Source organism: Bombina bombina, chromosome 10 (genome assembly GCF_027579735.1).
Source record: "Bombina bombina isolate aBomBom1 chromosome 10, aBomBom1.pri, whole genome shotgun sequence".
Lineage (NCBI taxonomy): Eukaryota > Metazoa > Chordata > Amphibia > Anura > Bombinatoridae > Bombina > Bombina bombina.
Genome location: NC_069508.1, coordinates 161,664,050 through 161,683,894, shown reverse-complemented (window position 1 = coordinate 161,683,894; position 19,845 = coordinate 161,664,050). Strand labels below are relative to the sequence as shown.

The 19,845-nt window shown below is 37.0% G+C and overlaps 1 protein-coding gene across 1 annotated transcript in view; it reads left to right on the top strand.

The window, feature by feature from the left end:
- The window catches only part of PODN (podocan), a 173,025-nt gene extending 153,498 nt beyond the window's left edge, over positions 1-19,527 (top strand). The window contains exon 11 of the mRNA XM_053693459.1: positions 16,120-19,527. The gene's annotated coding sequence lies outside the window, so the exon portion shown is untranslated. The remainder of the gene's footprint in view (positions 1-16,119) is intronic.
- Positions 19,528-19,845: the final 318 nt, after the last annotated feature.

Here is a 19,845-nt window from a genome sequence, read left to right as displayed (position 1 = left end):
CATTGCTATCTCTTCTGCTCAAAGAGTTTCGGAGCTCTCAGCTTTGCAGTGTGATTTACCTTATCTTTCATGCCAATGAGGCAGTTCTTTGTACTAAGGTTCCTTCCTAAAGTGGTTTCGGATAGAAATTTTAATCAGGAAATTGTTGTTCCTTCTCTTTGTCATAGTTCTTCTTTTCTGAAAAACGTTTGTTGCACAACTTAGAGGTTGTGCGTGCTTTCAAATTTTATTTTCAGGCAACTAAGGATTTTCGCCAGTCTTCTGCCCTGTTTGTTTGTTTCTATGAGAAACATAAAGGTCAGAAAGCATCTGAGAGAATTACAGCTTATTCCACTAGGACTCTTACTTTCGCTTGGGTTTTTAAAAATGAAGCTTCTCTGGAACGGTTTTGCAAGGCTGCAACTTGTTCTTCTCTGCATACCCTGTCAAAAATTTTCAAATTTGATTCTTTTGCCTTGGCTGAGGTTCTTTTGGGAGAAAGGTTCTTCAGGCGGTGGTGCCTTCTGTAGAGATTACCTGTCTTGTCCCTCCCTAATCATCGGTGTCCTCTAGCTTGGGTATTGGTTCCCAACAGTAATTGATGATTCCATGGACTCACCGTATCTTAGGAAAGAAAACAAAATGTATGCTTACCTGATAAATTTCTTTCCCGATACAGTGAGTCCACGGCCCCACACTTTATTTTAAGACAGTTATTTTTGTCTAAACCTCAGGCACCTTTACACCTTGTGTTACTCCTTTTTCTCCATTTCCCTTTGGTCGAATGACTGGGGGTTGTGGGAAGGGAAGTGATACTTAACAGCTTTGCTGTGGTGCTCTATGCCTACTCCTGCTGGCCAGGAGTGATATTCCCAACAGTAATTGATGATTCTGTGAATTCACCGTATCCGGAAAGAATTTTTTTTATCAGGTAAGCATAAATTTTGTTTTTTTGTCAATTGTTATCGACATATAACAAACTGCTTATAAATGATATTAACCTTTATGCATACTATTTGCTAGGGTTACAAATCTTTTTTTGGCTATGCACACACACGCCCCAGAGCAGTGCTTGACAAACATGGATGCCAGGGAGCCACTGGCACCCTAAAATTAGGATCTGGCACCCTGGATTAGTCCTAAGACACCCATGCTCCCCACTTCCCACCACCTGCTGCACCTAAAATTTAGCTTGGTGAGGCTGGATCATTTCAAGACCACCCAGCTGTAAAATGGAAATCCAACTTTTATTGTAGATCTTTGTGGAAACATTTTTAACAGAGATGCATCAAAAGATGGATGTGCTAATTGTACTTCGAGGTGATCTAAGTCAATACTTATGACTTCTTTAAAACAATCTATGTCATTCTTCTGTAAACCGAAGTTATTTTAGTATACACATTTAAAAAAAAAAAAAAAAAAAAACGAAGGAGAAACATATCTCTCTTAGAATATACCATGTTGAAATTTATATTTATAAATAATAAAGAAGAAAAAGGGAGTCCTATTCCCCTATTCCCTCCCTGTCTCTCTACTCTCTGTACAGTTGGCCCACTGAATTGGCAGATATCCCTCCTTTATTGCAGTATACAAAAGACAGATTTACGTAAAGGTTGAATAGTCTGGATTTGTGTTGCAATTGGAAATTACTTTAAGCCATTTTTAAAAAAAAAGCTTTAAATTGCTTCTCATTCTTTGTCTCCATATAATATTCTAATATAATTTGTAGATACATTTTCTGCACACATTCTGCAATACTAGGGGGTTTATCTGCCTTCCAATGTTGCAGTATTAAATTCCTTGCCACCATTATGGGAGTATTAACTAAGGTTTGGTCCTTTGTTGCACTTTTGCTTTTAGGTTGATATAAGAAAATAATAGTTGTTAGGGAGAGGGATAGCTTCTGGTATATAAATGTATTTAACCAGAAATTAACTCTGCTCCAGAACCTTCAAATATTTGGACAGTACCAAAAGCAATGCACTGTGTCTGCATGAGGATATTTACAGTGATAACAACTGCCCGAACATTTTTTTATTCCATTTAGCAAGAATCATTGGAGAGATGTAAGAAAAAATTAGGAGTTTACTGTGCAACTCTTTCCAAAGTGTATTATTGTTACCTACTAATTGGATACTTTTTTTCATATCATAAATTTCCAACTATCTAAATAATCTTTGCCACCTGTAGAGAATCGATTCTAGATATAGTTGGCCAAATTTTGTCATAATCATTTTATACCAGTTTGTGATTAAATAACTTCCAACCCTAAAAATGCGAATACCACTTTCAACAACTCCTAAATCCCAGCTACTATTAGGTTCTGAAGTGATTTGGCTAAGTTGTAAATAGCCAAAGAAGTGCTGTTTTGGGATATCAAATTCCTTTTTCATTTGCTTGAAGGATTTGATGGTTTGAGTACCAGATTCCACCAGTTGATAAACATATCAAAATCCCCTCAAGTACCAGTATTGAAAAATTCCATGGTTAAGACCTGGAAGGAACTCTGGGTTGAACTCTGGGTTCCCTATGATGGGTAGGTATCTAGATATTCTATAATTTATATCAAGTTCACCACATAATTTCTGCCATGCCACAACCACATTTTTAATAACACTCAAATTGTGAATAATTGATGGTAACTTGATTGGGGAAGTGTGCCGAATTGCTTTCAAAGTGACAGGTTTAATCATTTCCTTCTCTATTTAAAAAAAATAAAAATGATTAGTTTCTGTCATCCAATCTACTGCAATTTTAACCATAGTAGCCCAATTGTAAAGTTTAATATTTGGTAAGCCAAATCCTCCAAATTCCTTATCCTGAGGCAAAAATCGCATAGAGAGGCGTACCTTCCTTTTCCCCCATAAGAACTTTTTAGCTAATTTATTGAATTGCCTTAGGTCTAGATTTTTATTGAATATTGGTAAAGTTTGTATTAGGTATAGAAGGTACGGAAATAGAAACACTTTCAACAGTACAATTTTTGCTGACAGTGAAATAGGCAATGGCCTCCATTTATCCATCATAATCTTACTTTCACCAAAAAATTTAGTATAGATAAGCATATTATTATTAAAATGTGTTCTACCATTTGAAAGGGGTAGTCTCTCAAACTATCCTTTTTTATTGATCCATAACAATTTGGATTTATTCTGATTGATTTTATACCCAGAAAACATGCTATATTAATTTACTATCTCTAGCACAAGAGGTATAGTACACTTTGTCTTAGATAAGAACAGTAAAAGATCATCCGCATAAAGGGACAAAACATATTTGTTGCCCCAGATGGCAAAACCATCTAGCTCCTGTCTAAGTTCAACAGCTAGAGGTTCTATATAGGTTAAAGAGAAGCGGCAAAAGAGGACACCCCTGTCTGGTGCCTCTAGCTAAAGTTATCTTGGAGGAAAGGCCCCATTAATCAGTAAATATGAATAAGGGTTATTACAGTATAAATCAATTTAACAAAGTTTAGGAACCCAACAGTCAATCCAAATTGTTTTAAACACGTAAATAGATGGTTCCAAATTATTGAATCGAATGCTTTTTCAGCGTCTAGTGTCATCGCCATATCTTGTTTAGGAGCTTTCTGTCCACTTTTAGTTTTATTCCAGACGTAATCTATTGTCAGGAGCACCTTTTGTATATTTTGAGTTGAGTTTGGTCTACATGAATTAGTTCATTCATGTATTTCTTAAAGTGAATGTAAATTTTGATGCTAAAGTGCCCGGTTTTTAAAACTTCGATTCAAAACAGGGGCACTTTAATTCATCAAAATTTTAATTTCACTCCTGTTGAGAAAAAAACTTACCTTTTAATCTTCACAGCAGCTCCAGCTTCCTCCACCCGTTTCAAAGCCTCTTCCTGGGTCTAAAATGAGGCATCCGGCTTCCTCCAATCACAGCAGTGAATCAGACACTGAATCCCCCGGGGGGGAAGCTGTGATTGAAGGATGACCTATCAATCATTTCTGACATCAGAAATGGCTTGTGAGACCGGAGGAAGCTGGAGCTGCTGTGAAGTTTAAAAGGTAAGTTTTTTGTCACAACAGGAGTGAAATGTAAATTTTGATGAATTAAAGTGCCCCTGTTTTTAATCAAAGTTTTAAAAACCAGGTACTTTAGCATCAAAATTTACATTCACTTTACGTCTGTCTGCCATTATAGATGTTAGTAACTTATAGTCATTATTCAGTAATGAGATAGGGCGATATGCACTAGGCAACTCTGGATCTTTATCTTTTTTGGGGATAAGAGCTCCGTAAAATAGCTTGAGTCCCTATTATTGTTATAGTAATATTTGTTAAAGAGGTTAACCAAGGTATCAAGAATGTTTCCCTTCATCATTTTATAAAATTCAGCAGGGATCTGATTGGGCCATGGAGATTTATTCATTTTAGCTTTCTAGCTATAAGAACCTCTTGGAGGTCTTCTAGGGACAAGGAAGGGTAATCTTACTCCAGAAAGTTTCCTTCAGTATATCATTAACTTTCTGTGCTGTAAATTTTGATGCTGTCGGCATTTATCAATGTGCGGCTGACATGATATGCTACATCGTATTATGTCCGCTCGCACATTAATAAATAGGCCCTCTAATGTTATAATTACGTGGTCCGAAATCAGAATATCCCGGATAGCGAGGTGTAGTTCTAATCTTATCATATTATCAGATATACAAAAAAGATTGATTTGTGACATTGTCCTGTGTGATTTGGATTCACAGGAGAAGGTCCTCGTGTCTGGATTTTTGATTCTCCAAATTTCCTGTAAATTTAACTTGTTAATAAAAAATGTAAAAGTTTTGCCTTCTATAGTTCTGTCATGGGAAGTACTTCCTATTGTTATTGTGAGGAGACTATAAATTGCAGTGTTTTCTTATGTGATAGATAATTATTATGGAGATTTTGGAAGCAGAAGTATTAGGTGTTTGTACGTTTTTATTATTTGTATAATTTGGCCTCTTTTAAACTTTTTTTTTTCTTTGTTATTCTTTGATGTGGCTTATAAACAAGCCCTCTATAGGATAATGCTTAGAGCTGAGGTCACACACTATCAGGGTTTAGTTAAAAATGCTTTTTTTCCCCAAGATATGGTGAGTTCATGGCTTGAGTAATTACTGTTGGGGAATATCACTACTGGCCAGCAGGAGGAGGCAAATAGCACCACAGTTAAACTGCTACGTATTACTCCCTTACCCACAACCCCCAGTCATTCTCTTTGCCTTTGATGCATGGAGGAGGTGAAGTTTAGGTGTCTGAAGAAAAAAAAAAGAAAGCTGAATTTTCTATTTCAGCAGCTTATTCATTTCCCCTTTGCTTTAAATAAAACGATGCAACATTTGAAACTATCCGGTTTGAAAAAACTCATTTTTCTGGTACTCAGTGTACCAGGAAGCTATTTTAGTGCCTCTGTGTCGCAGCAGTAATTTGAGCTTGGCAGTTGCGGTCACATGACCGGCTTTACTTCATAACGTTTCTGAGGAAAAAGTTGTTTTTCTCAATTTCTGGGTGATCCGGTCTTAATTGGTAGCGGTAAGGCACCTCAGTAATTGAGGTGTGGGGTTTCCTGAGAGGTATTTTAGAAGTTTATTTGATGTTTATTATTTGATGTTTATTAAATTCTTAATTTTTCTAACATAATTGTAGCTGGGGATTAATCCTTATGTGGGATAAAATTTAAGGTGATTTTTTTCCTTGGCTTATTTTAATTGAATATTAAAATCTTTGAAACTTATCTGTACAAGTTTATTTACTTTTTCACAACATGTCTGATATGGAGCAAGAGCCTGCTCTCATGAATTCATGCTTATTATGTGTAGATGCACAAACGGCAGCTCCTATGCAATTTTGTTCTTTGTGTCAAGAAAACCTTGCAAAATAAAGGTAAAATTCTTTAGCCTAATGTCTCTCAGGATGATGCTGTTAAAATAATGCCTCAGCTTTCTCCTGCTACGTCCCAAGCCTCAATGGCATCACATGCAGTGCCCTGCGGTTCCTCTATAACTCCTAGTGGAGTTTAAAAGCAGAAAATGCTGTCCAAGTATCTTCAGCGGTATCTGCGGCATTAGCTGCCATTCCCAGATTACGGGAAAAATGCAAGAGGAAATCTAGAAATTCAGAAAGTAAGGTGCCTGGCCTCAGTTCTGCTTCCCAAGTTGCCCTTTTTCATAAGTCTGATGAGGAAGATACTTTCTGAGGGTGAAATCTCAGATTCGGACAGTATAATTCCTTCTGAGACTGAGGTGGTATCCTCATGCTTGAACACCTTTGTGTATTGTTAAAGGAGGGTTTAGCTGGTTTAGATGACCGATACCCCTGTCGTTGTCACTACTAATAAATCTAGTAAACATAATAGTTTCTTTGATGAGCCTTCCACTTCGGAGGTTTTTCCTGTGCTGGACCGTGGAGATTATCTCACAGGAATAGGAGAAACCAGGGGTGTCTTTTTCCCCGTCTCTAATTTTTAAGAAAATGTTTAATGTTGAGAACTCCATTAAAAACCCTTGGTATACTGTACCCAAAGTTGAAGGGGCCATTTCCACTCTGGCTAAGAGAACCACTATTCCTATTGAGGATAGCTGCTCTTTTAAAGATCCGATGGACAAGAAGCTGGAGGCTTATTTTAAAAAGATATATGTTGATTAAAGTCTCCAATGGCAACCTGAGGTGTGCATTGCCACCGTGACTAGTGTGGCATCTTATTGGTTTGACGCCTTGTCTGATTCTCTTCAAGTAGAGACTTCCTTGGATGAAATTCAAGATAGGATTAAAGCTCTTAAGTTGGCCAATTCCTTTATTGCAGATGCCATTTTACAGGTTGTTAGACTAGGAGCTAAAACTTCTAGTTTCGCTGTCCTAGCCCGCAGGGCGTTATGGTTGAAATTCTGGTCTGCGGACGTTTCCTCTAAAGTCAAGCTTCTGGTGATTCCTTACAAGGGCAAAACCTTGTTTGGACCTGGTTTGGCAGAAAGTATCTCTGATATTACAGATGGAAAAGGGTATTTTCGACCTCAAGATAAGAAGAATAGGCCTAAAGGATGTCAGAGTAATTTTTGTTCCTTTCGTAACTTTAGAGGAAAGACTTACCCTTCTTCTTCCAAGCAGGAACAATCCAAGTTTTCTTGGAAACCCAATCAGTTTTGGAACAAGGGGAAACAATCAAAGAAAACAATAGTGTCAAGAGCACCAGAAGATTGTGGTTAAAAATGTTTATTACTAACTAAAAACCTTTAAAAGGTATACAATAAAATCAATTGATGTGTGTAATGTGCATTAAGCTAAGCACCATACATAAAAAAATTATATAAAAAAATACAAAGATAAGCAATAAATAATATATACTGATCTAAACAAATAGCTAAGTCACAAATGCAAGTGATTCCAAGTGTTAAAATGTTCTATAAGTGGTGTATTCCAGTGGGTGATGGTGATATCAAATGGTGGTGAAATATCCAAAAAGATGCTCAAAAATAAAAAAAAAAGTTCAAAGAAGATGTGGCAAAAAAGTGAAAATAAAAATAAAAATAGAAGAAGAAAAAATATAAAAAATGTGAAAAAAATGTATCTGAGTAGAACAGTGTATATGAGATCCAAAACAATAAGTCCCTCTGTGTAGGTGTCAGGGTTTTTTCCTGACTTGTTTGCCATGTGCTGCTGGCAGCCATTTTACTCACCTCTCTTGCTGACTTTGGTGCATTCTGGGAGATGCTGCTCACTTCCTGTACTTCCTTTTATTTCCAGACTGGTTTACATCATCCATGTGAGACAGGATGCAGTCTCAGAATTGTGATGTCATCACTTATTATTTAAAGGGCCTTTGTTCAGTGTGCTTTGCCCTTGCGTTGTCTCAGACGTGTTTGTGAGAGCTCCTGTGTTTACCTGGCTGTCTGACGTCCCTCCTGGTTCCTGATCCCTGGCTTGTTCCTGACACTTCTGTTCTCCTTGTTCCTGATTCCGGCTCGTCTGACTACTCGCTTTGGCTCCTGACTCGGCTTGTCTGACTACCAGCTCTAGTTTTGACTTCTGGCTTGTTATTTGACTTGTGGACTTTATATTATTTTTTTCTATTAATAAAGGTGTGATTATTTTTGCACTTCTCGTCTCAGTCTGATTCCTGGCACCCTGACAGTAGGAGTGTGAATCTTCTTAGGTGATGACTGGTATTACTGTACCTGTGACCTGTAAAACAATGACACAATGGTGCAATACAGCTAAAAACAATATGATGCAAATAGAATAAGGCTTACCAAACTGTCGACGCATTTCGGCCCTCAATATAGGGCCTTTCTCAAGAGAAAGGCCCTATATTGAGGGCCGAAACGCATTGACAGCTTAGTCCTCAAATGGGTGGTGCCAGAGTTAGATCTGATGGCATCCCGTCAGAACGCCAAGTTTCCAAGATACGGTTCAAGGTCAAGAGATCCGCAGGCCGTTCTGATAGATGCTCTGGCGGTTCCTTGGGTTTTCAGGTTGGCATACCTGTTTCCTCCGCTTGCTCTCCTTCCACGAGTCATTGCTTGTATCAAACAGGAGAGGGCGTTGGTGATTCTAATAGCCCCTGCGTGGCCTCGCAGGATCTGGTTTGCAGAGCTAGTGGAGATGAAATCTCTCCCACCTTGGAGAGTACCTCTGAGGAAGGACCTCCTGATTCAGGGTCCCTTCCTTCATCCAAATCTCGTTTCTCTGAAGCTGACTGCTTGGAGATTGAAGCTTAATTCTGTCTAAGCGTGGTTTTTCTAAGTCGGTCATTGAGACCATGATTCAGCCTTGCAAGCCTGTTACTAGAAAGATTTACCGTAAGATATGGCAAAAATATCTTTATTGGTGTAAATCCAAGGTCTACTCTTGGAAGCCTGTTTATCATATGTCTGTTTATCATACGCTCTCCGTATTCAGCATTGCACCAGCAGCTTACAAGAGCTGCTGGTGCAACGCCGCCCCCTGCAGACTTGCGGCCAACGTCAATCAACCCGATCATACTCGATCAGGTTGAATTCCTGCGATTCCTGTCCGCCTCATCCTGCTCTGATGAGGCGGACAGGGTTATGGAGCAGCGGTCTTTAGACTGCTACTGCATAACTGGTGTTTCTGTCGAGCCTGCAGGCTCGACAGAAACACTGGGTCTCAAGCTCCATTCAGAGCTTGATAGATAGGCCCCATTGAGTAGAATTAGAATTCCTAAAATGTTATCTTTTCTTCAGGAAGGCATGGAGAAGGGATTGTCAGTAAGTACCCTGAAGGGTCAGATTTCTGCTTTATCAGTTTTACTACATAAATGTTTGGCAGATGTACAATGTTTTTGTCAGGCCTTGGTCAAAATCAGGCCTGTTTTTAAGTCTTGAAAGTACTCTTTTGGTCTCTTTTGGTCTCTTTTTCCTTTATCAGCAGCTTTCAAACTTGCTATTTGAATTCATTCATCATATTTTTTAGTTTTTTTTTTTTTCATTTATTACTATTAGTGGTTATTATTTTTCTTTTTTATATAATTCTGTAACACTATTTGGGGGATGGCTGATAACTCTGAAAATAATTTTGGGGAGTATAAAACTAGACAGAATAGACAACAATCTTTAAATCTTCTAAATCTAGATATAGATACTGCCAATACCAATAATGACCCTAATGAATTATTTAAGAACTTGGAAAAGTTATTACAACAAGACACTAAAGATTGGCAGGATCTTATTCTGTTAGATAATTATATTCTCCATGATGTAGTCCCAAGAGGATTGAGAATTTTTAAGTATCCCGCCTTTGATTTAGAGGAGGTTGAATATACCTCTGAATGGGAAAGCACATTACATGATTGTTCTATTAAACTGATTAAGATCTTGATTAAATATCGTGAGTACAAACTAGAGAAGGTTAAAAAAGAAATTGATGAGCTTATCCCCAAAATTCAATCATATAAAAATGATGAGAAATGGATAGCCAGAAATAACAATATACAGCTAAGGATTAGTAATCTGGAAAAAGAATTACAGATCAAGAAATTGTCTAAACTCAATAGGGATCTCAACGATTTTAAAGAAGATAAAGTATACACATTTAAAGAAAAAATCTCTAAGTTTAATAATAATAAAAAACCCTCATCCAGTGAGGCTGGAAGGTATAACTCAAACACTCAACCTGACAATAGACATGAAGGTGATGTTGCCATTAATAACCAAAATGAGAATACCACTTTTTATGGTACACATAATAAACAGTTTAGTGCACACCATACAGAAAGACCTACGTATAACAACAGTTGGAGATCTAATGGTGGAACTCCTCATGGTAATGGTAATTTTAGGAATTCGAATTACAAACCTGGTAATGAGAATCCTTATCAGAACAATAATAGAGCTTATCAAGGGAATTATTACCAGGAGAGGTCCCACCATAGTAATGGTACAAATTGGAGGAGAATTAGAGAAGAACCTATTAAAGATTTGAGAGCATTAAATCCAACAGAAAAAGATTTTAGACAGGTAGGTCCCAATCAATATAGAGAGAATGATCAATATAATAGGTTTACACATAATAATAGATTTCAAATTCTTGATCAGGAGCCAAACTCAACATATGAATGCAACAATCAACCTTGGGATAACCAGGGCGCTAGGCCTAAAGGGCAACAGAATAAACCAATAAAAGACACCCAACATGAGCCAAATAAAGTTTTTTTAGAGGTGAACAGGCCCAGAGGGCCTGTAACAACCAACAGATTGAACTCAGAAATGATAGAGGAAGTGAGAATGAACCCAGGGACAAAGAACATGCACTCAAGGAAAAGATCACTAGAACAAGAAGGGGAACTAGAGCAGGACATAGAATGCAGACAAGCAGACAGAAGGCCAAGATACTAGAAGAAGGCAAATCAACTATTTTTAACCTCTCTAGTGTCATTTTAGAGGAATCTGATATCAAATTGTTAAGTAAGGGATTGAATTTTGCACCCAAGGCACCTCCTAACAAATTCGAAGTTTTTATTGATGTCCAGAAATTTCTACGTAAATTAACTCTTAAACGCTACTTTTTGAAGAACCCTTGTAATAGAGGTAACCATAACCCAGAATACTTAGAATGCAAAGATTTAGATACCCTAAAAATACTTAGGGATCTAGAGAGACACAATTTAGACTTAATTCAAACAACAGGTGATGAAGTCTCCTCAGAAATCAATCTGATGGATTTATCCATCTATGAAGAAGAACAGTCTATTATACATTCTTGCTTCAAAAAGAAATCAAATTTTTACCCTATAGGGGCCCAAGGGGATCAGATCCCAGTATTCGGAAAATTAATTATGGATGAATTTGAAAAAGCTTTTAATAAACCCACTAAATCTCTAAATAAATACATTGACAATCTCACCACCCTTGAACGCAAGTCTTTGAAGTGTCTCAAGGACAATACCAATATTGTCATCAGGAATGCGGACAAGGGTGGTGGGATTGTCATACAAGATCGAGATGTATATCTAAAGGAAGCCTTCCGTTTATTGGAAGACAAATCTACTTATCTAATACTAGAGAGGGATCCCACTATAGGGTATGTCAGAGATTTAAAGAATCTTTTATGCAAAGCTAAGGATAAGATGGTTCTAACAAACGATGAGTATGCTTTTCTTTTTGAAGCATCCCCTAAAGTTGCGGGATTTTATCATTTACCTAAAGTCCATAAGGACCCCATCAATCCCCCAGGTAGGCCCATAGTGTCTGGCATAGATTCTCTATGTAACCACTTATCCCAATATGTGGACATTTTTTACAGCCAATGGTACAGAAAACTAGGGCCTACCTGAGAGATAGTACACAAGTTATTACGAATTTTGAGGGTGTTGCATGGAAAGATGATTATTGGTTTGTTACATGTGATGTGACCTCCTTATATACCTGCATTCCCCATAGGCAAGGTATTATGGCCGTCTCATCTGAGCTATCAAAATGGAACATCCCTAGAGAACATTCAAATTTTATTATTGAGTCCATCTCATTTATCCTCGAGCATAATTATTTTCTATTTGAGAAAATATTTTATAGACAGATAAAAGGGACCGCAATGGGGACCACCTTTGCGCCCTCGTATGCTAATTTGTATGTTAACAGTTTTGAACACAAGCATATATGGTTTAACAATCCGTTCCATGAAAATATTATCAAATTTCATCGATATATCGATGATATTATTATTTTATGGAGGGGTGATAAATCAGATATCGAAAAATTCATTAATCATATGAACCATAATAGCTATAATCTTGTTTTCACTGCAAATGTTTCCAATATTAAAATGGAGTTCCTAGATCTCCTACTATATGTGGACGATAGCAAACAAATAGCCACTACTAACTATAGAAAACCAACTGAGAAAAATAGTTATATAGAAGCTACAAGTGGCCATAAAAAGAGTTGGATCTCAAATGTGCCATATGGCCAATATCTTCGGATGCGAAAGAATTGCACTCATACTTCTAATTTCATTTCTGAGGCAGTTATTCTAGATAAGAAATTTGCTGACAAGGGTTATAAAAAAGAACTGTTAGTGGAGGCCAAAGAGAAAGCGTTACAAATGAACAGATATGACTTACTTAATAAGACTAATGCTGTTAAGGCAAGGGACAACTTTACTATTGATACACCCAAGTTCATTACAAGGTATAATGAAGGGGCCAATATTATACAACGTGTGTTGAAGAAACATTGGGTCATTTTAAAAACTGACCCTATCCTTGGAAATTTGTTGGCAGACAAACCTCAAGTCATTTTTAAAAAAGGAAGAAATTTAAAAAATGTATTGGCTCCTAGTAAGCTTAGGGATTCAGTAGTTTCTGTAGATTACACACGTAATTGGTTAAGTGTTAAGAAAGGAACCTTTAGGTGCATGAAATCAATATGCAACATGTGTAGTCATGTTGACAATTCCCCTACCTTTACCAATTGGGATGGAACTCAGAGGTTCAATATGAATTGGAGGTCTACCTGTGATTCCACCTATGTGATTTATTTAATTAATTGTGGGTGTGGCCTTCTCTATGTAGGACGCACGAAAAGGAAGATAAGAACTCGAACTAATGAGCACATATATAATATTAAAATAGCTAAGAAAGAAAGAGCAGTTAAACATAGTATCCCAATCCATTTTTCAGAAATGCATAATTGTAATCCTTCTTCTCTAAAAGTAAAAGTGATTGATTGGATCCCCCCCAATAATCATAATAGACTCCTAACTTTGAGACAACAGGAGACATACTGGATTTACAAACTAGGTAGTCTGCAACCTAGAGGTCTTAATGTTGATTTGGACCTTGCCGCTCATATGTAATTCTTGTTTTGGAAGATGTGACCTTATCCTGAGGTTTATGTATGTGTTTTTATAAGAGTATGTGTGGAGATTTTGGAAACAAATTTATTAATTCATTTTCCTAGTTTATTTTAATTTTTAATTTTTAGTACTCTTTTGTTGGAGTATCTTATTAATTTAAGGAATTTTTTAAAAGGAATTTTTTTAAGGGGAATTTGTTGGATTTTTCTGAATTACTAAAAATACTTATGATAGTTTTATTCCACTTATGACAAATTATTAATAATTTTTTGATTATACTCATGACATCTTTATTCCACTGCCATGAAGGATATTTATATGATGTGATGATGAGTCTGTTAAGAATTATTGTTACTAGATGGCAGGGATGTGTTTTGTGTGTGTGTTCTTTGCAGATGATTGTATGTTCTTCCATTGACCCGCTGCCTTTTTTCGTTTAAAGTAAATTCTTATTTCCTTTAGTATTTTTAGTATATTATATTGTATTAGTATATATATATATATGTTCTATATATATATATATATTATTTTATATATATATGTTTATATTTTTTATATATTATTTTATATGATATTTAAATGTGATTATCTTTATTTATTTAATTATGTCTGGACAAATTTGTGAATGTATTTTGATTCTTGACAATTAATTTATGTATATCAAATTTTATCAGTGGAGTGTTTACTTATGGTTATAGTGATTTTTTGAAGATTAATTTTGTTTCATAATTTGGTTTAGTTTGTTTATTAGTATTATCATGTATATATGTTTTTTATACCATGATTGCATGATATTGATCTCTGTAGGTATTATGTTTTCATATATTTCAATATTGTTTTTGGGTCGTTTATTTTATTTTAACATGTAATAGGGTGTTTTGAGTACTATATACCATCAGAGGGCGCTCTTGCTTTGTGTATAAATTGGTTATGCGATATCCCTCTGAATCACCACATTGGAACTTTTTACAAACTTTACCCTTGAAAAAGTCCGGCCGGGTCCGGACGAAACGCGTAGGGATCTCACGAAGGGTGACTTGTCTCTTCAGACAGTTTTGACAGCTGAGAGGTTGAGGCCTAAAGGGGGACGCTCCAGATCCTGTATCTCGCAGTGACGTCAGACGCCGACTTTCTGTTCGGCGGTCCACCGCTACATCTAGACATATTTCTGCCTGCTTGTTCAAGACTCAGACTGCCGCTGTTTCTGATTTTAAACCGGGGAATACATCTGCTTACCTAAGTGTAAGTTACTATGTTTATTTTAAATATTTGTCTATAATAAAATACTCAAGCTTGTTTGCGCTTCTTGTACCTCTTTTGCTCTGTTTTTAAGTCTGCTGCTCCTCCTTGGAGCCTTAACTTTGTTCTTAAAGTTTTACAGCTGGCTCCGTTTGAGCCGTTGCATTCCATAGACATTAAGTTGTTATCTTGGAAGGTTTTGTTTCTTGTTGCTATCTCTTCTGCTCGAAGAGTCTAGGAACTCTCAGCTCTGCAGTGTGATTCTCCTTACCTTATTTTTCATGCTGATAAGGCGGTTCCTCGTACTAAGTTAGGTTTCCTTCCTATGGTTGTTTCTAACAGAAATATCAATCAGGAAATTGTTGTTCCTTCTCTGTGTCCTAATCCTTCTTCTTCCAAAGAACGTTTGTTACACAATTTGGATATTGTACGTGCTCTTAAATTCTACTTACAGGCGACTAAGGATTTTCGCCAGTCCTCTGCCATCTTTGTCTGTTTCTCTGGGAAACGTAAAGGTCAGAAAGCTACTGCTACTACTCTTTCTTTTTGGTTACGAAGTATAATTCGTTTGGCTTATGAGACTGCTGGACAGCCTCCTGAGAGAATTACAGCTCATTCTACAAGAGTTGTTTCCTCTTCTTGGGCTGTCAAAAATGAAGCTTCTGTGGAACCAATTTGCAAGGCTGCAACTTAGTCTTCTCTACATACTTTTTCCAAATTTTCCAAATTTGATACTTTTGCCTCGGCTGAGGTTTCTTTTGGGAGAAAGGTTTTTCAAGCGGTGGTGCCTTCTGTTTAGGACTGCCTGTCTTGTCTCCCACCCAATTTATTCCTGTCCACTAGCTTGGGTATTGGTTCCCAACAGTAATTACTCAAGCCGTGGACTCACCATATCTTAGGAAAGAAAAACAAAATGTATGCTTACCTGATAGATTTATTTATTTCCGGATATGGTGAGTCCACGGCCCCACCCTTTATTTTAAGACAGTTGTTCTTTTGCCTATAACCTCAGGCACCTCTACACCTTGTGTTACTCCTTTTTCTCCATTTCCCTTCGGTCAAATGACTGGGGGTTGTGGGTAAGGGAGTGATACTTTAACTGTGGTGGTCTTTGCCTCCTCCTGCTGGCCAGGAGTGATATTCCCCAACAGTAATTACTCAAGCCGTATACTAGCCATATCCGGAAATCAATAAATTTATCAGGTAAGCATACATTTTATTTTTTGTGCACCTCTGCATCAGTTGCTAGTTTTCTAATAGTGAACTTTGTGCTAGATACTTATTAGTATTGTGATATTCTTTATAATGAATTCCTATATGTAAATATTAGTAGCTTTTTGTCTACAAACATTATTTTTTTCTGTGACTATTATATCCATTTGTTTACCCCGTTAGTTCAAATATACCATATTTTACTTTCCCAGTACATGAGTTTAAATGTATCTATGTTAAACCTCATTTGCCTTTTACATGCCCGTTTAGTATTAGTTCTTGAGATAATTTAGTCCAGTCATAAATATTCCATTAACAACTCATTGTTCCCTGTTTAACCAGGGCTGCTGATCAGTTTTACAAATATATCCTCATTTTTGCAGGTTGATCCTGGTGCATATAAACAATGTGAGGATGAAACTGAGAAGAGGATACCTTGGCCACAACCAACTGCTGAACTGCTATGCATTAATTTGCAACTTGTCCTTTTGCTTTCGCTCTGGTCTGTGGTTGCCTCTGGCAGTTGAGAAGTGACTGTACGCTGGGATCATTAGAACATTCTAGTGTCAGCTTCTCATTTTGTGTTAATATCTTAATATCTGATTCCCTTCTGTGGCCCAGAAGGAGTGAAACCTGCAGGAATAATGAGTGTTACAAACGTGGCATTATATCAGATGTGTAAAAAGCTATAGGTAAGTTTAGCCAAGGTGTAAACGTATATGGCTGATTCATGTGCAAGCTCTCAAGATCACTTTGGTTCTCAGGCATATCACTGAATAAAACTGTCTTAGATTACAAGTTGAGCACAACTTATAACGTGTGCCACATTGGTTTGCGTCCGGCCTCAAACAAACAATGACGCATGATCAGGTATTTAAAAATGCATTGTAACCAAAGAGAAATGTTTAACCAAAGCACCCGATACTATAAAAGCACACCCTATACTTTCAGTAGTGCATTTACTCCATGGACAGTGCTGCGGAATATGATGGCGCTTTATAAATAAAAGTATAATAATACTGCACTTGTATTACACATCAATTGGAAATACCACTTTCACATTTAGCCCTTTTGAAAAACAAATATGTCATTGCTTGTTATTATCCAACTTAAAAACAAGGAAGGTGTATAGCAAAGAACTACAAAAATCTACATGAGTGGAATTGTTGTGCTCCATTGACTTAGCGCTCAAGTTGTCCGACCATAAATGTTAGTGCAGGGCCCCAGGGAATTCTAGTATCTGAAGGAAAGAACACATTTGCGCTATCAGACCTGATCAAATTTACATCCGTGTGCACAATATATAATAACCATGGACTTGTCATTCCAGCACATAAAAGCATGTGGTATAGATTGCACTCCAACGATGTTAAAGGGATATGAAACCCACATTTTTTTTCTTTCATGATTCAGATAGAGCAGCGATTTTTAGCAACTTTCTAATTTACTCCAATTATCAATTTTTCTTCGTTCTGTAAGCTTTGGAACTGGACCATTTTTGGATAAGCACCTGGGTAGCACTTGCTGATTGCTTTGCTAAATGTAGCCACCAATCAGCAAGCATTACCCAGGATGCTGAACCAAAAAATTGGCCGGTTCCTAAGCTTACAGAACAAAGAAAAATTGATAATAGGAGTAAATTATCATGAAAGAAAAAATGTGGGTTCAGTAACCCTTTAATGTATATCACAGATGTTAATGAATTCTATCAGTGTGTTTGTGTCTACCACCCCTGCTGGGAGGCTGTTTATTTTACTTTGTCTCTGAGTTTGCCTCCCTTTAGGTTCAGATCAGTCTTCCATGTCTTAAAATACTCTGTACTTTATTACATATCTAAGAGTTTATCACCTCCCTCTCTTCTCTTTGTCAAACTATATAAAAAATAAAGACCATAAAGTATTTCCTCTGCCCTTCAGAGATGCGGTCTCCAGAAGAACAATATTCTATGTGTTGCCAAGTACCATAATCCTGTAGTACTTGTTCCTATACAACCAGCTACCCTGCTAATTTCTCTGGATACATTACTTTTTCACTTTACTTTGAAGCACTAAAGTCTAGATTACAAGTGGAGCACTATTGATAGGTCGGGATCCGTATAGTGTCCCTGAGCACAACTTAATATTAATGGTTAATATATTAAAGGGATATGAAACCCAAAATGTTTCTTTCTGTGATTTTAAACAACATTTTAATTTACTTCTATGATCAATATGTCTTGTTCTCCTTGTATCTTTTGTTGAAAAGCAGGGATGTATTCTTAGGAGCCGGACCATTTCTGGAGCACTATATTGCAGCAGTTTTGCAAGATTGCTATTAATTTGCAAGAACACTAGATGGCAGTACTATTTCCTGCCACAAAGTGCTCCAGATACCTACCTAGGTATTTCTTCAACACAGAATGGGAACAAAGCAAATTTGATAATAGAAGTAAATTAAAAACTTTTTTTTTAATGGTCTGCTCTGTCTGAATTACAAAAGATTTTTTTGGGTTTCATATCCCCTTAACCATGTTTGTGTGGCCTACATTTTTTTAGTGCGCCCTATACTTTGAATGGATAACACAGGCTGTGCTAATATAAGTGCAACACATAATAGCACTGAATATTTAGTGCACCTGAAGTAAAGTGTTAGGGCTAGAATTAAAGTATAAAGTATAACAAAACACATGTATAATATATTAAAGTATTTCATATATATATATATATATATACAACACCAAAATAAAGTGCGAGTTCTTTTATCACTCTCTGGTCAGGGTAGCGCAGGCCGGAATCATTTTCTTCCTGCTTTTTTTTGTTATAGGCGGCAGTTAGGGCTAGATTTATCAACGCTGAGGCGTACAGGGGCGCGTATACGCGCCCCTGTACGCCTCAGCTCGCCTGTGGCGGGGCGAAATTACCCGCAGGTAATTAACATTGCACACAAGTGCAGTTTTGCGCTCGCGTGCAATCCCGCCCCCTGCCCGCGCACAGCCAATCACGCGCGGGCAGGAGCTGTCAATTTTCTCAGTCGGACTCGACCGAGGAGATTGAATTTCGCCACAATAGAGGTGGCGAAGATGTTAGGGAAGCAACAGTCTGGTGACCACTGCTTGATAAATCACGGCGAGCAAGTTCTTGAGAGAACTTGCAGCCGTAGAGGCTTGATAAATCGAGCCCTTAGTCTAATTAAACACACATTATTCCTGAAAGCAATACATTGTAATCCTGGCTGCTATGCGGTTATTACTGTCCTTTCATTGTTTTGTTCTGCCTATATATACACGTATATAAATAATTTGATACGTGTGAGGACAAGCCCTCTGTTGTCTTGGAAGCTTGCAGTTGGTTCAGCTAGCTATATAGGGTATCAGCTTGTCTTAGATTATATATGTGATGAGTGTTACTCAGTTATTTCTCTAATAATCAGAGATGCTGCAGTGTTTGGAAATTGTTTGCAGAATAACACGAGCACTGCAGGAAATAATTATTCCTATAAAGTTGTCAGTATTAATACAAACAGTTAGAATTCTATAATTTGGCTCCTGCAGGGTCTGGAGATTATACAGATACATGTAACACTTTGATATATCACTCTGTGTTACTGTAAAAAAGATTCTAAAATATTTAAGCACAAGAGAAATATATTCTCTGCTAGTATTAGGTTTTCTAACCGCAATGTACGTAAAACACTTATGTGAGGTTTTTATCATACACAGTATTGGTTGTTAATGAAAATAAATATGTTATATAACAATGAACTGGCTCTTGAATGTAATGAATAACAAAAATAAAGGATTCTGTTAGGCAGCATGTGGTGTCGGAGATCATTTTAATTAATGGATTAATTTAGAAATTGTATGAAAATTACTGTTCAGAGTGAAACCTTTCCACAGCTCCTTCCTTGGTTTTGAAGTGTTTGTATAGGAAGGTATCCTCTAGTAATGGAAACGTAAATGGAGCAATGCTGACTTTCATATACACTCACCTGGATCTCTCTGTTCTATTCATGCAAACCAGCAGTTGTTTTACCATACTTCCTGCTACATCAGCTTAGGAGATATCTATCACACTCTGTACATGAGTCTTCTCTCATTCCCTTCTAGCTGAAAGCTGGGGTAAAGACCGGAC